This window comes from Coregonus lavaretus, assembly GCF_964263955.1.
Source record: "Coregonus lavaretus genome assembly, chromosome: 3".
In the NCBI taxonomy this organism is placed as follows: Eukaryota; Metazoa; Chordata; class Actinopteri; order Salmoniformes; family Salmonidae; genus Coregonus; species Coregonus lavaretus.
In genome coordinates, this window is record NC_139990.1 from 43,410,238 (window position 1) to 43,424,415 (window position 14,178).

The 14,178-nt window shown below is 46.1% G+C and overlaps 1 pseudogene across 1 annotated transcript; it reads left to right on the plus strand.

Moving 5' to 3' along the window:
• Nucleotides 1-2,227: 2,227 nt before the first annotated feature.
• Nucleotides 2,228-13,465, plus strand: LOC311107370 (GMP reductase 1-like; annotated as a pseudogene). The gene is made up of 8 exons: nt 2,228-2,314; nt 7,796-7,915; nt 8,566-8,649; nt 9,080-9,104; nt 9,858-9,964; nt 10,192-10,234; nt 10,450-10,610; nt 13,286-13,465. The product of its transcript is annotated as a GMP reductase 1-like (transcript).
• Nucleotides 13,466-14,178: the final 713 nt, after the last annotated feature.

A 14,178-nucleotide genomic window follows, 5' to 3' on the forward strand; every position in this document is an offset into this window, starting at 1 on the left:
TTGGGTGGTGGACTATTCTTGATACACATGGGAAACTGTTGAGCATGAAAAACCCAGCAGCGTTACAGTTCTTGACACACTCAAACCAGTGCGCCTGGCACCTACTGCCATACCCTGTTCAAAGGCACTTTCATATTTTGTCTTGCCCATTCACCCTCTGAATGGCACACATACACAATCCATGTCTCAGTTGTCTCAAGGCTTACAAAATAATTATTTAACCTGTCTCCTCCCCTTCACCTACACTGATTTGAAGTGGAGTTAACAAGTGACATCAAAAAGGGACCATAGCTTTCACCTGGATTCACCTGGTCAGTCTAGGTCAAGGAAAGAGCAGGTGTTCTTAATGTTTTGTCCACTCAGTGTGTGTTAACATAACATAATGAGCTAGCTGAGCGATCCCAGTCTTCTGTAAGATATTCTCTGATGTCTGGCTGACGGTCGGGTGTGTTAGGGTCAGGAGGAAGTATCTATCTTACTGCTCCTGTCCCTGCTGTCTAATCACCAGGGCACTGGGACGACCTCTGGCTGTGTCCCAAATAGCACCCTATGTCCTGTTGTATTCAGTTTCCATGGGAATAGGGTAAAGCTGCACGCTCATGGCTTTGATGATACATGTTATAACCAACGTTTAGACAGCAAGCTGCCTTCCACAGGATTTCATCATGATATGGTGGGGGCCAGGTTTCAGATTTTCAACGTTTAGACAGCAAGCTGCCTTCCACAGGATTTCGTCATGATATGGTGGGGGCCAGGTTTCTGATTTTCAACGTTTAGACAGCAAGCTGCCTTCCACAGGATTTCGTCATGATATGGTGGGGGCCAGGTTTCTGATTTTCAACGTTTAGATGGCAAGCTGCCTTCCACAGGGTTTTCATCATGATATGGTGGGGGCCAGATTTTTGATTTTCATTGATTAGATCCAAAGTGTGCAGTGCCAATCAATCATTGTCAGGATAGAATGTACAGTGAACCTGTAGATGATGGTAGTCTGGGTTATCTTTCTCAGCTGCTGTAGAGACCTGAGGAAATAGATGGTGAACGGGAAGGCTTATGGCCAGGTTTCAGATTTTCAACAATTTGATCCAATTTGATGATTTTGAAAGATAACCAATTCAATACATTGAAATGGGGGGAAAAAATATTAATTTGACAAAGGTAAAAAAGCCCTTTAGGCTACACATATCATAATGTAAACAGGTGAACAGCTCATTTGAATAACTTTTTGTTGAATTCATCAATTAAAGTTTTAAGAAAGGGTAGCCTATGGATGCAGGGTGAAGATATCATAATTTATTAAGGTGATCATTTGTGTTAAATGCTAACTAAATGGAATATGTCTCATTGTTGAAGACAGTCCACAGTCTGTTATTAGGACATTTCTTTGTGGGACTTTGGTGCAGTTTGCACTCAAACTTTTCCTCTTGAAAATAAACGCTCTTACCCCACCTAGTGGTAGAGTTGGGTAATAAACCCTATTTCATTGTGTGATTCAGGTTCCATGCTGTTTTCTCAATATTTGAGAAATTATTTTGATTATATAGATGATGATCATGGTGAGGATGATGAATAGAATGATACAATGAAGAGGATGATGATGATGATGATGATAATGATAATTGTATCCATAGGATAATAACACATAGAGTTAATGCAAAGTAATGCACAGAATTTGGCCTTCAGTTGCCCCCTCAAAAATGTCTTGTTTCCCACCTTGTGAATGTTTAGTGTATAAACCTCACCACGTCCCCTCTGAGGATGCTGACTGACTCCAGCACTTCCTGGTTCTGTCAGCAGCTTTGCTGTTCTCTGCAGTGATAGGTCCATCTGACATGAATGTGTGTCAGATGGCCAGTGACAATACCGCTACTACTAGTGCTGTGTGTGTGTGTGTGTGTGTGTGTGTGTGTGTGTATGTGTGTGTGTGTGTGTGTGTGTGTGAGAGAGTGGGAGTGTGAGTGTGTGTGTGTGTGTGAGTGTGTGAGAGAGAGAGAGAGCAAGACAGATAGAGAAAGAGGGGAAAAGGAGGTCAGGCCAAACCAAATAAAGCCGTAGGTGCTGCTGGGAGAGGAGTGCCTGTTAGCATGCATCTGGAGGTTCAGGGTTGGCTACTGTCTGGGTCTCAGCAGACCAGACCACAGGCTCTATATTGATCTAGTGTTTCATAGATTTATTGATTTATTGGACTGGGACAGGGATTGGAACATCCCTGAGGTGACAGGCCATCATGCCCAGGATAGACGTGGATGTGAAGCTGGACTTTAAAGATGTCCTGTTCAGACCCAAGAGAAGCAGCCTGAAGAGCAGGTTAGAGGTAAGGAGAGGATGGGGTATTATAAACCAGCCTTTACAGCTGCTGCTGCTGCTGCTGCTGCTGTTGTTGTTGTAGATGTCTAATGAGTTTTATCTTGTTAGCACAGAAAAGAGAGAGGTGGAGTCATGGTGGACACCCTATGCTCCCAAGGGGGCCAAGAGCATTAAGTCTTATGTACAATGTTCAAATGTGTGTTGAATCAGAAATGACAGCTGTGTTGGGTTGGTCAGTTGTGGAGGGTCAGTGGTGAAAAGAGGTGAAAGAGATAGGATACCATAGGATTACATATAGAACTGGTGATATAGAGGATCTCTGTGTAGGAAGTACTCTTATTGTTCCTTAGCTTGCTACAGCAGAACACAGTAACCTCCCCTGTGTGTGTGGAGGTCACCTTCCCTTAGCAGGGCTGGTATGTGTGTGTGTATGTGCGTGCGCCTGTGCGTGCATGCTTGTGTGTGTGTTTGACTCTGCATACTGGTCTGTGTGTGTGTGTGTGTGTATACGTCAACGTGTGTGTGTCTGTTTGTGCCTTCTCCCACTGTCTGCCTGGCACTGACATCTTTCCCTCCCTACAGACCTGAGGTTTATTATGATAACAGTGTTCACAATGTTTCTGTCTGGCTAGCACCTGTCAACACCTATACCGCTATGTGATGTCATGAGAGACATGACATGGCATGATATGAGACATGAAATGGCATGATATGAGACATGAAATAGCATGATATGAGACATGAAATGGCATGATATGACACACAAAATGGCATGATATGAGACACGAAATGGCATGATATGACACACAAAATGTCATGATATGACACACGAAATGGCATGATATGACACACGAAATGGCATGATATGAGACATGAAATGGCATGATATGAGACATGAAATGGCATGATATGACACATGAAATGGCATGATATGAGACAGGAAATGGCATGATATGAGACATGAAATGGCATGATATGAGACATGAAATGGCATGATATGAGACATGAAATGGCATGATATGAAACATGACATGGCATGATATGAGACATGAAATGGCATGATATGACACATGAAATGGCATGATATGACACATGAAATGGCATGATATGAGACATGAAATGGCATGATATGAGACATGAAATGGCATGATATGAGACATGACATGGCATGATATGAGACATGAAATGGCATGATATGAGACATGAAATGGCATGATATGAGACATGAAATGGCATGATATGAGACATGAAATGGTATGATATGACACATGAAATGGCATGATATGAGACATGAAATGGCATGATATGACACATGAAATGGCATGATATGACACACGAAATGGCATGATTGTCACGCCCTGACTCAGGGGACGCTTATATGTTGAGTCAGGGTGTGTATATTCTATGTTGTGTAGTTCTATGTTTTCATTCTAGTATGGGTATTTCTATGTTGGCCGGTGTGGTTCCCAATCAGAGGCAGCTGTCGCTCGTTGTCTCTGATTGGGGACCATACTTAGGCAGCCTATTGGCACTATTGAGTTGTGGGATCTTGTTCCGTGTGAGGTATGTTGTTTGTGTACCTTGGACTTCACGTTTCGTTTAGTTTGTTGTTTATTCGGTTCAAATTAACATGTATGCATATCACGCTGCACCTTGGTCTGACCCGTCTATGAACGAACGCGACAGAAGATCCCACCAAACAAGGACCAAGCAGCGTGCCCAGAAGGAGCAAACGCCGGGGATTCAACGGGAGGTAACTTTAGTAGATGTCCTCCTCGGTTGGGGGAGAATTACTGAGGAGGAGGCCGTCCGTTATCGGGAGGCGATGAAGGTTGATGCCCAGGTAGGAGAGGAGAAACGGCGCCAACCGTGCCGACGACGGAGACCCGAGAGGCAACCCCAAGAACATTTTTTGGGGGCACACGGGGTGGATGACGAGGCAGCAGGAGGCCGTGGAAGGGCGAATCTGCAGGTTAGGAGAGGAGGCCACCATGTTACGGGGGCTATAGGTTCAGAGGGAGCAGGAGTTATTCGGTCAGAGGGAGGCGCTACAGGAGGCTAAAAGGGAGAAGGAAAGTGTAGAGGCACGGCGAGAGGAGCTGGTTAGGCAGCAGGGGGTTAATAAAGGAACCCAGTCCCGCTCCTCGCACCAAGCAAGTGGTGCGTGTCGCCAGTCCGGTCCGGCCCGTTCCTGCTCCCCGCACTAAGCCAGTGGTGCGTGTTCCCAGTACGGCCCGACCCGTTCCTGCTCCTCGCACCAAGCCAGTGGTGCGCGTCGCCAGCCCGGTCTGGCCCGTTCCTGCTCCCCGCACTAAGCCAGTGGTGCGCGTCGCCAGCCCGGCCCGGTCTGTTCCTGCTCCTCGCACCAAGCCAGTGGTGCGCGTCGCCAGCCCGGCCCGGCCTGTTCCTGCTCCTCGCACCAAGCCAGTGGTGCGCGTCGCCAGCCCGGCCCGTTCCTGTTCCTGCTCCTCGCACCAAGACAGTGGTGCGCGTCGCCAGCCCGGTCCGGCCCGTTCCTGCTCCCCGCACTAAGCCAGTGGTGCGTGTTCCCAGTACGGCCCGACCCGTTCCTGCTCCTCGCACCAAGCCAGTGGTGCGCGTCGCCAGCCCGGTCCGGCCCGTTCCTGCTCCCCGCACTAAGCCAGTGGTGCGCGTCGCCAGCCCGGCCCGGTCTGTTCCTGCTCCTCGCACCAAGCCAGTGGTGCGCGTCGCCAGCCCGGCCCGGCCTGTTCCTGCTCCTCGCACCAAGCCAGTGGTGCGCGTCGCCAGCCCGGCCCGTTCCTGTTCCTGCTCCTCGCACCAAGACAGTGGTGCGCGTCGCCAGCCCGGTCCGGCCCGTTCCTGCTCCCCGCACTAAGCCAGTGGTGCGCGTCGCCAGCCCGGCCCGGCCTGTTCCTGCTCCTCGCACCAAGCCAGTGGTGCGCGTCGCCAGCCCGGCCCGGCCTGTTCCTGCTCCGCACACCAAGCCAGTGGTGCGCGTCGCCAGACCGGCCTGTTCCTGCTCCTCGCACCAAGCCAGTGGTGCGCGTCGCCAGTCCGGTCCGGCCCGTGCCTGCTCCTCTCCAGGTTCGGGGTCTCCCACACCAGGGTCCAGACTGGGCCTGGCGTATCGTGGGAGGAAGGAGAGGGGAAGCAGCGCGCCGAGGTCTAGACCAGACCAGGGGCGCAACAGGGAGGCGAAGAGTGAGAGGTCGTCACGCCCTGAGCCGGATCCGCCTCCGAGGCGGAATGCCCACCCGGCCCCTACCCTGTTATGCTTATGTTGTGCGGTCGGAGTCCGCACCTTTGGGGGGGGGTACTGTCACGCCCTGACTCAGGGGACGCTTATATGTTGAGTCAGGGTGTGTATATTCTATGTTGTGTAGTTCTATGTTTTCATCTAGTATGGGTATTTCTATGTTGGCCGGTGTGGTTCCCAATCAGAGGCAGCTGTCGCTCGTTGTCTCTGATTGGGGACCATACTTAGGCAGCCTATTGGCACTATTGAGTTGTGGGATCTTGTTCCGTGTGAGGTATGTTGTTTGTGTACCTTGGACTTCACGTTTCGTTTAGTTTGTTGTTTATTCGGTTCAAATAAACATGTATGCATATCACGCTGCGCCTTGGTCTGACCCGTCTATGAACGAACGTGACAATGATATGAGACATGAAATGGCATGATATGACACACGAAATGGCATGATATGACACATGAAATGGCATGATATGGGACACGAAATGGCATGATGTGAGACATGAATGGCATGATATGATACATGACACACTGTGTTAAACGCTAACAAAATGGAATATGCCTCATTTTTTAGAACAATCCAGTCTATGTGTGTGTGTGTGTGTGTGTGTGTGTGTGTAACTAGTTCCACAGCCTTTTTTTCAGGTAAGATGCCAAAAATCATAATTTATAGTTGAATGAATATATGAGACCAATTAAGCAAACCCATCATTTTAAGTTGACTGAAGAGTTTGCCTACGTTTTCTCATATTGTAGCTAGGTTTGGGCCAACTAAACATGTTAAGTTCAGGTAACACTTTGACCGATGAGTTGAGTAAACTAAAACAAGGCTGTGGAACCAGTTACTGAATAATGATTGGTTGAAACAACTAGATTTGTGGGTGTTAATTTTATTTATTTATTTTTTGTTTTTTTTTACAGTGTATGACATGAGAGAGTCAGGCTTGCACCATATTCCCAAATGGCACCCGATTCCCTATATAGTTCTCTACTTTTGACCAGGGCCCATATGGGACACTGAGTGTGACACTGAGTGGGCGTCCCAAATGGTACCCTATTCTCTATATAATGCACCATAGGGCTCTCAAAAGTAGTGTACTATGTAGGGAATAGGGTGTCATTTGGGACGCAGACAGAGACACAATCTATTCTGTCCTACATCTGAAGCTCTATTTGCATCTTTTTTTATGGGGAACCTAGGCAGGCTGAGGCTCAGGCTGATTCATGATGAACCCAGGCAGGCTGAGGCTCAGGCTGATTCATGATGAACCCAGGCAGGCTGAGGCTCAGGCTGATTTATGATGAACCCAGGCAGGCTGAGGCTCAGGCTGTTTCATGATGAACCCAGGCAGGCTGAGGCTCAGGCTGACTCATGATGAACCCAGGCAGGCTGAGGCTCAGGCTGACTCATGATGAAATCAGGCAGGCTGAGGTTCAGGCTGATTCAGGTTGATTCATGGTGAACCCAGGCAGGCTGAGGCTCAGGCTGATTCATGGTGAATCTAGGCAGGCTGAGGCTCAACCTGATTCATGATGAACCCAGGCATGCTGAGGAAACAATGAGACATCATCATCAGAGGATTGAGATCAAGGCCTTTTTTAATGTGTCGTTTTACTGTAGTTGACACAATATTATGCTTTCATACATCCACTACCAGCCATTGGTTTGTTGATTAGTCATTTAATTAGATTGAAGGATGGAGAATAGGTTATTTGTTGCCACCATTGTCATTAATTTGACCCCTGATGGAGAGACGTCTCGGGGAGAAATAAGAACATATGTTGTTGTTTTTTAAATCTACTTCCATACCAGTGTTCTAACATCTTTAAACCCTAAAACATGATCCAAGTTTCAATATAGGCCATCACTCTGGGGCAAATCCAGCAAACATAACCTGTATGTTATGCATTACCACAACTTAACTAGTCATTCCAATTCGGTCATGTTATGTCAACTGTCCTGACATTAGGCAGTATACCCACAACTCCTAATGCTAAATGTCTGTGTAGTTTCCTCTTTCATTCTTACTTTTTATGATGTGCATTTGTGCCTTTTGATGTTTTGATAGGCGTTTGTGAATACAATTTGAGATTTATTGGCTTGTGTCCCAAATGGCACCCTATTCCCTACGTAGCGCACTACCTTTGACCAGGATTCATAGCGCTCTGATCAACAGTAGTGCACTATATAGGGAATAGGGTGCCATTTGGGACACACTATGATTATTTATTGTTACTGTGCTCCCCTCCTCACAGGTGGACCTACAGAGGACGTTCACGTTCCGTAATTCCAAGCAGAGTTACCATGGCATCCCCATCATTGCTGCCAACATGGACACCACGGGCACCTTTGAGATGGCACACGTCCTCAGCAAGGTAAGCGCTGTACCGTTTGGGGTTGTGCATCCCAAATGGCACCCGATTCCCTATATAGTGCACTACTTTTGACCAGAGCACTATGGGACGCAAATAGCACCCTATTCTCAAATAGCACCCTATTCCCAAATGGCACTCTATTCCCAAATAGCACCCTATTCCCAAATGGCACCCTATTCCCAAATGGCACCCTATTCCCAAATGTCACTCTATTCCAAAATGGCACCCTATTCCCAAATGGCACCATATTCCCAAATGGCATCCTATTCCCAAATGGCACCCTATTCCTAAATGTCACTCTATTCCCAAATGGCACCCTATTCCCACAGGGCCCTGGTCAGTAGTAGTACACTATATAGTCAATAGGGTGCCATTTGAGACACACACCTGGTGTTGTCATCAGAAACACTGCTGGACACATGCCATGGTAAGGGTCAGGGAGTTTTTTACTGACCACATGATCAGACCAGGAGAAACTCCAGTAGTTCTGTTGTTTCTCTGTCATCCCCAGTTCTGCTTCAGTGAAGTCTTGACAACCTGATGACCAGTGAAAGGGTTGCCAGGGTGATGATCTGTGAAAGGTCAGTTGCCAGAGGACTAAGTAATGCTGTGAATTTCCTTTCTTCTTGTTTCTCTACATTCTCCTCTAGCAAACTCTCTTCACCGCCATGCAGAAGCACTACACTGTGGAGGAGTGGAAGGCTTTTGCAGCCAAGTGTCCAGAATGTTTGGAGGTTTGTAATAATCCTAGACAACAATGTTTGGAGGACAGCTAGAATTGTCTTCATACAGCATTTTAATGACACCATGCAACAGTGGTGGCCCCAGGGTTTGAATAATGTATTGACTTCAGGAGTTGTTATGGAAATAGTGGATGGACCATGGTAATGTTCCTAATGCTTATAAGGACTAGTGCTCTGATTGGTTATGGGAGTGCTTGTAGTAGCACCCATAGAAATATAATCACTAGAACAGCCACCCATTTACAAGTCAATGATGCCATAATGTGTGCACTGGTAGCCATTTTTAGTTTACCCATGAGTTTATCGTCAAATTGCCATGGTCAGAGGCTCCAGCCCCGTTCTAACGATTCTATTTCTATGGTAGCACCTCCATACTTCCAACCCTGGTTGTTCTCTCACACTGCTGCCCCGTCCCCCTCAGCACATAGCAGTCAGCTCAGGCAGTGGTCAGTAACTCTGTCTGTTACTATGTCTGTTACTCTGGTACTATGTCTGTTACTCTGTTACTCTGTCTGTTACTCAGTTACGCTGTCTGTTACTCTGTCTGTAATTATGTTACTCTGTCTGTTACTCTGTCTGTTACTATGTCTGTTACTCTGTTACTCTGTCTGTTACTCAGTTACGCTGTCTGTTACTCTGTCTGTAATTATGTTACTCTGTCTGTTACTCTGTCTGTTAATCTGGTATGCTGTCTGTTACGCTGTCTGTTACTCTGTCTGTTATTATGTTACTCTATCTGTTACTCTGTTACTCTGTCTGTTACTGTCTATTACTCTGTTACTATGTATGTTACTCTGTTACTATGCTACTCTGTCTGTTACTCTGTTACTCTGTCTGTTACTCTGGTATGATGTCTGTTACTCTGGTATGATGTCTGTTACTCTGGTATGATGTCTGTTACTCTGGTATGATGTCTGTTACTCTGGTATGATGTCTGTTACTCTGGTATGATGTCTGTTACTCTGTCTGTTACTCTCTGTTACTCTGTCTGTCTGTATCCACAACAACATCACTTTTTTTACACTCAACAGAAAACACAGTGAACTCCTAGATTGTGTCTCAAATAGCACCCTATTCCCTACTATAAGTAGAGCACTCTATGGAATTATGAGTTCACCAGGGCTTCCTTCAAGAGAAAAAATTACTTCAGCTGAGTGCAGTCAGCTCATACAAACTGACACGTCATGATTCCCCTCTAGGTTCTGTGTGTACGACACATATTAAGACGGGAGTGGGATACCCCCAGCTCAGTGCTGTCATAGAGTGTGCAGACTCCGCCCACGGCCTGAAGGGTCACATCATCTCAGTGAGTGACCTCTGACCTCAAGAACCTTCTGACATTCTGACCTCTTGGGTCGGATTCAGGAGGGTGCAACGCACCTGCACAATACATCTATCTACACAACATTTATATCTGAACGAACCAAGGGGTTAAGGTGCTGGAGCTCGGTTCCGCCTGGCTTTCCCTTTGAGAGAATGAACCACTGAACGTTCCACAATGTTTGCTCAATACGTTTTGTCTTATCTCACCAGGATGGCGGATGCAGCTGTCCTGGCGATGTGGCTAAGGCATTTGGTGAGTCCTGGTTTGATAAATCATACTATCATAGTGACATTGTATGTGTCCCAAATTGACATTGTGTGTATCCTATTCCCTATAGGGCCCGGGTCAAAGTAGGGCACTATATTGGGAATAGGATGCCATTTGGGAAGCATACGTTGTGCTGTATCACTCCAAGATACTGCCTTGCCTGCCCCACTCTGAACAGGGTTGTGTCTGTGTGATTCTAGGCGCGGGAGCTGACTTTGTGATGCTGGGGGGCCACACTGGCTGGCCACGACCAGTGTGCCGGAGAGATAATTGAGAAGAATGGCAAAAAGATCAAGCTGTTCTATGGGATGAGCTCTGACACGGTCATGAAGAAATATGTAGGGGGAGTGGCAGAGTACAGGTACAATAATAATAATTTGGTGGGTGCTTATATCTGTCCTGTTTTACACATGTGAATTGGAAATGTGTTTTTTGCATATCCCACTCTCCCTGAGACAACCTCGGAGAGTGAGGTCACAGCCAGGGTCTACCATTATCAACAGCAACCCTGGAGCAATTAGTGTTAAGTGCCTTGCTCAAGGGCACTTCAACAGATTTTTTCACCTTGCCGGCACTGGGATTCAAACTAGCAACCTTACGGTTACTGGCCCAATGATCTAACCGCTAGGCCAGTGGTTCCCAACCTTTTTTGGTTACTGTACCACCAATTGAACTTTGCTCTGCCCGAAGTACCCCTGAAGTACCCCCTCATGTGCATTTTAACAGTAAGCCTGTCACGCCCTGACTCAGGGGACTCGTATATGTTGAGTCAGGGTGTGTATATTCTTTGTTATGTAGGATTTTCTATGTGTTGATCTATTATGTGTAGATCTATGTTGGCCGGTGTGGTTCCCAATCAGAGGCAGCTGTAGCCCGTTGTCTCTGATTGGGGACCATACTTAAGCAGCCTATTGGCACTGTGTAGTTGTGGGATCTTGTTCCGTGAAAGGTATGTTGTTTGTGTCTACCTTGGACTTCACGTTTCGTTTTGTTTCTTGTTTTGTCGTTGTGTTTATTAAGTTTAAATAAACATGTATGCATATCACGCTGCGCCTTGGTCTGACCCGTCCGTCAACGAACGTGACAAAGCCAATGGTCTCATGAGTCTCATCAAGTACCCCCTGTGGATAGGCCAAGTACCCCCAGGGGTCCTTGTACCCCTGGTTGGGAACCCCTGCGCTAGCCTACCTTCCGCCCACAGTATATACAGTGGGGAAAAAAAGCATTTAGTCAGCCACCAATTGTGCAAGTTCTCCCACTTAAAAAGATGAGAGGCCTGTAATTTTCATCATAGGTATACGTCAACTATGACAGACAAAATGAGGAAAAAAATTCCAGAAAATCACATTGTAGGATTTTTTATGAATTTATTTGCAAATTATGGTGGAAAATAAGTATTTGGTCAATAACAAAAGTTTCTCAATACTTTGTTATATACCCTTTGTTGGCAATGACACAGGTCAAACGTTTTCTGTAAGTCTTCACAAGGTTTTCACACACTGTTGCTGGTATTTGGCCCATTCCTCCATGCAGATCTCCTCTAGAGCAGTGATGTTTTGGGGCTGTCGCTGGGCAACACGGACTTTCAACTCCCTCCAAAGATTTTCTATGGGGTTGAGATCTGGAGACTGGCTAGGCCACTCCAGGACCTTGAAATGCTTCTTACGAAGCCACTCCTTCGTTGCCCGGGCGGTGTGTTTGGGATCATTGTCATGCTGAAAGACCCAGCCACGTTTCATCTTCAATGCCCTTGCTGATGGAAGGAGGTTTTCACTCAAAATCTCACGATACATGGCCCCATTCATTCTTTCCTTTACACGGATCAGTCGTCCTGGTCCCTTTGCAGAAAAACAGCCCCAAAGCATGATGTTTCCACCCCCATGCTTCACAGTAGGTATGGCGTTCTTTGGATGCAACTCAGCATTCTTAGTCCTCCAAACACGACGAGTTGAGTTTTTACCAAAAAGTTATATTTTGGTTTCATCTGACCATATGACATTCTCCCAATCCTCTTCTGGATCATCCAAATGCACTCTAGCAAACTTCAGACGGGCCTGGACATGTACTGGCTTAAGCAGGGGGACACGTCTGACACTGCAGGATTTGAGTCCCTGGCGGCGTAGTGTGTTACTGATGGTAGGCTTTGTTACTTTGGTCCCAGCTCTCTGCAGGTCATTCACTAGGTCCCCCCGTGTGGTTCTGGGATTTTTGCTCACCGTTCTTGTGATCATTTTGACCCCACGGGGTGAGATCTTGCGTGGAGCCCCAGATCGAGGGAGATTATCAGTGGTCTTGTATGTCTTCCATTTCCTAATAATTGCTCCCACAGTTGATTCCTTCAAACCAAGCTGCTTACCTATTGCAGATTCAGTCTTCCCAGCCTGGTGCAGGTCTACAATTTTGTTTCTGGTGTCCTTTGACAGCTCTTTGGTCTTGGCCATAGTGGAGTTTGGAGTGTGACTGTTTGAAGTTGTGGACAGGTGTCTTTTATACTGATAACAAGTTCAAACAGGTGCCATTAATACAGGTAACGAGTGGAGGACAGAGGAGCCTCTTAAAGAAGAAGTTACAGGTCTGTGAGAGACAGAAATCTTGCTTGTTTGTAGGTGACCAAATACTTATTTTCCACCATAATTTGCAAATAAATTCATTAAAAATCCTACAAAGTGATTTTCTGGAAAAAAAATCTCAATTTGTCTGTCATAGTTGACGTGTACCTATGATGAAAATTACAGGCCTCCCTCATCTTTTTAAGTGGGAGAACTTGCACAATTGGTGGCTGACTAAATACTTTTTTCCCCCACTGTAAATACAGTATCCTTTCAGTTTTTCTAATAGTATCTTACAAGCAAGCACACACATTTTCTTCACAAAATGTCAATTTAGTAGTTAGCTCTAGTCTCCTTAGTGCAGAACTGTTGATGATGTTGAAGACTAAGAAATCAATATGCCTGATCAACCCAATGGAAGACCATAGCTTTATTGACAAGTTTTCCCCTCTTCCTCAATCCATCCATCCTCCTCCTCCTCCTGCAGATGGTCAGAGGGCAGGACGGTGGAGGTGCCGTACAGGGGGGTTGTAGAGGACACCACCAGGGACATTCTAGGTGGCCTGCACTCCACCTGTACCTATGTAGGAGCTGCTAAACTGAAGGAGCTCGTCGCAGGACCACCTTTATCAGAGTCACACAGCAGGCCAGCCACATGTTCACATAGTAGTAAATAGACAGACGGACGGACAGACAATATGATCTTTCTTGTGGCTGTTTAGAACTTCACATCCTAATGCCTGATTTCAATTGTGCTGAAAATATGAATGTATAATTTGAAAGTGTGAATCTACAACAATTGTTATGTGAATGCATGTGTTACTTTGCCCGTACACAGTAGACAGAAAGAGGAGAAACAGAGAGAAAAACCAACCTGGACTCAGGGGTAGACGTAACATATTAGTATGATATGTTACGTTTGGTATGGTATTAATTTGTGGATGTCCATCTTCCATTTCGTTGGATATGTTATGAATTACAATTCACATGATATGTTACAAAATTTCAAATTGCAATTAGTACAATATGTTACTAATTTTCAAATCGTATGATTATTATGAATTCCAATTTGTTGTGGCTAACGTTAGCTAGGTCTCTAGGTGGCTAACGCTAACGTTAGCTAGGTGGCTAACCTTAGCTAGGCTAGGGTTTAGGGTTAGGGGTTAAGTTTAGGTATAAGGTTAGGGTTAAGGTTAGGATTGGGGAAGGGTTAGCTAACATGCTAAGTAGTTGCAAGGTAGCCAAAATTTGGTAAGTAGTTGCAAAGTTGCTAATTAGCAAAAATCCTAAAGTTGTCTGTGATGTTATTCGAACACACAACCTTTGGGTTGCTTGATGTTCACGTTTAATGCCTACCCATCCACCCTGACCAACCACCCA